Source organism: Taudactylus pleione, unplaced genomic scaffold, assembly GCF_031769625.1.
Source record: "Taudactylus pleione unplaced genomic scaffold, aTauple2 ptg000007l, whole genome shotgun sequence".
Lineage (NCBI taxonomy): Eukaryota > Metazoa > Chordata > Amphibia > Anura > Myobatrachidae > Taudactylus > Taudactylus pleione.
Genome location: NW_028284410.1, coordinates 19,493,251 through 19,496,755, shown reverse-complemented (window position 1 = coordinate 19,496,755; position 3,505 = coordinate 19,493,251). Strand labels below are relative to the sequence as shown.

General features: G+C 42.0%; 1 pseudogene; it reads left to right on the top strand.

Annotated features, from left to right (window-relative positions):
- The first annotated feature begins 321 nt into the window (after positions 1-321).
- LOC148542940 (5S ribosomal RNA) lies at positions 322-439 on the top strand (annotated as a pseudogene).
- Positions 440-3,505: the final 3,066 nt, after the last annotated feature.

Sequence of the window (3,505 nt, the reverse complement as noted above, 5' to 3'; positions counted from 1 at the left end):
AACCAACCATATAGCATCTCATTGTGAGTTTTTATCTATCGAAAGTGGTATATGTTACACCAATGTATTGACTATTACAAGTTATGAATATAATTGAATAGCTTTTGTTTGATAATTATTTATTCATTTATCTTGTGTTACACACTATATCACCTATATGGATAATACTATTTGAAGTATGTACGTGTAACAATGAGGTGTGCCTATGCAACACTTTCTTTGAACACTATATTTTAAACAATAAATGGACTATCCACTAAGATAGCCCTACATTTATGGTTACTACTCTGACCTAGTGCTGTTGCAACCCATTATTATTATACCTACAGCCTTACAACACATGATTGCCCAATCTCGTCTGATCTTGGCAGCTAACCAGTGATAGGCCTGGCTAGTACTTGGATGGGAGACCTCCTGGGAATACCAGGTGCTGTAGGTTAAAAGAGGATGCTTGGGATTTCCATGGACAGGCAGAGCAGCAAAACCTATTATGTGTTTAATTTTATTTGTTCAACTATCAATACCTCGTTGTACCCATTGATATAGAGATTTATTAATATTTCGCCGTTACACAACAGTAGATGATTATGACTATATCATCTGTATTTTGTGGATAGAATGTATGGTGCCTTATTATTTTATCGATAAATATTAAAAGTAATGTTTTATTTAAACATCAAATTATTCATAAGAGTGCCCCAGTGACTAGCTCTACTTTCTTTCTTTTCTTGTCTTTGCACATATAATCCTGAGCTTTGGGAGCACCACCAACAAATCTTAATGATACAATTTACCCAGTAATGATATACGGTTGGTTTATTTATTAAGAAGAAATTGTTCTGTGCGGAATCATTCGTCTTTTGTTGTATCCAGCCAATTCAAGCCAGCAGTGTTCTCTACCTCATTGCCTCCAACCTCTGCTCCAACCACGTCTGAGTTTACCTACTGCTCAGTCAGTGCCTTGTCGTACCTCGGCCATCACGGCTGCACCGTGTTGTTGCTCTTGCACCTTGGCCCTCAAGGCCACACCGTGTTGTTCCTGTCACACTTTAGCCCTCAAGGCCGCACTGTTGTTCCTGTCGCACCTTGGCCCGCAAGGCCACACCTTGAACCTAGTCTGTTACTGCAGCCAGTGGCACAGCCATATTATAGTGCATTTCCTGTATGTCCTGTCATGCGGCCCTGCTGCATCGGTTGTCTTGCCTGTCTAGTCCTTGTCTGTAAATCCTGCAGTATCACAGTCCAGGTCACTCCTGCTCCGCAGCTTGTATTCATTGTCTAGCCGCTTGTTGCCTAATAACCTAGCTGCACCATAGTCCCAAGACCTACCTGAGACCTTCATCATCTGTCGCTGCTAGTGAGCCTTGTCCTTCACATCTGTAGAAATAATCATCTGCCTGCAGCCTCACTCCAGCTAGTTCCAGTAGTGGAAGGACTGCCACTCCTCAGCTCTGCCTTATTTCTAGTCAGCAATCCTGCGGTCTCTCGTCTGTTGTGTAAGCCTCTACTGTTGGAGGCTTAAATCCAGATGGCCACCTAAGTACCGGTCTACGTATAGATCACTAAGGGTGGCTGTTATTGGTGGAAGATCCTACCTTGACTCTACAGGTCTTACATAACCATGCAAGAACCGTAACACCACTGCCTATGGTGTATGGCATGTTGGCAATTTATGCTGAAAACTGTCCTTTTATTAAAGTTGATTTTCTATTTAGCAATGTAGTAAAATATTTTTTTTATTATAGATGTCCTGACTGAAAGCCTCTATGCCCTTGAGCATTGGCTTTAGTAGATGATGTTGAAGCGGTATCATCATGATGACTGGTGGTGGCAGTAGCTGCAGCGCTAGTTCTTGATTGCTGCTCCTGCTGTATTATCGATTGATATCGACACCTACATTTTTTCCCAAAAACACATATAATTGTTTGTTTTTTTTTTAACAAAAAGACGTGCCCACCAACTGCAACACACTGCACATATAGTATAAACGGTTGACCTACTGACTGTTATATATCACAGACACAGTATCACGACCTCAAGTTTTTATCCCCAAAAATATATATTTTTTAAAGATAAAAAGCATGCCCACAGACTGTGACACCCTACGCAGATAGTATAAGCGGTGACTGACTGTTATATGTCACAGACTCAGTATCACGGCCTAAAGTTTTTATTACAAAAAAAAATTTTTTTTAAGCCACACACAAGTAATATTAATTATTAGTAACTAGCTGAAGTGCCCGGCATGCCTGAGTTTTATTATGTGATGTCATCCAAATCCATCCACTAAAAGGCCCAGAAAAGGCTCCCTGGGCCAAAGTTCTGCCTGGCACTCTCCACTGTGAGGTATGACCAAGACCCCAACCACTCCATTAGGCATCCCAGACCAATTGCCACCCCTCTGTGAAGTTTTCATCCACATCCATCCAGTGGAAGGCCCAGAATAGGCTCCCCGGTTCAAAGTTTTGCCCAGCGTACACCAACAGGATGTCCGACCGGGACCTCAACCCCCTAGTATGTCTTTTGATATAAAATGTTACCACTCTGAAGTTTTCGTCCAAATCCATCCAGTGAAAGGCATAGAACAGGCTTCACGGTTCAAAGTTCTGCCCAATGTACACCAATGGGAGGTCCAACCGGGACCCTAACCCCCTAAAACCTGGCTAGGATCCAGCTGGACCACCTCACATTGGTTTCATCCCAGTCGGTGCAGGGGTGTTCAAATGCATAACCAGACAAACAAACAAACAGACCAATTCATTTTATATATAAGATATTAAATAATGTTCCTGCACTATGAAAAAAAAAACATTGACTGCCCATTGAAAAAACAAGCTCGGCCAGTTTTATCTAGGGGACTGCCATTAATGTGGATGCCACTGCCCATCAAAGATACTAAACCTGTCCTGATGCTAACTGTCTCTCTAACTGTCACTAGCTAAGCTAATTGGCCTACCCTTCTTCCCCGCTGGCAGTCCTGTGACAAATGGCACTAAATTACGAGATCCGACACCGGGAAGATGACGTTGCGCCTCGTTTCCAAATCTGAAAATGGCGCGGAGATCTGAGCAGCAGCTCGGATCTTCTTGGTTAAGGTATGTTCAGGTGGGTTATATTTCCAGGAAACTGAACCCGCTCATCTCTAGTACCCAGCATAACCCACCTAACTGAAACTTGCAGCAAAGGAATACAATGCTGGACAGACTTTGTTAAGCACAAAAATAAAGTTGACACAATATATAACCTCAATTTTCAATAATGTGTCTACTAAATTTCTGAACTTAACACAGAAGAATATAAAGCCCTTGAAATTGTATTTTATCCAGTATCCATTTTAACCAGTGCATCTGTCACTTTTATACAGTGAAATCTGCAATTTTATGGTTGGCTCCAATATTCATAAGAAAGTCTGCTGTTATTTTCAAGAAACCAGTGACTTATGAGGGTGTAGTAGGTATTAGGGCCAGCTGCATGGCCAACGGTTCAAATCCCGACAGCGGAAGCC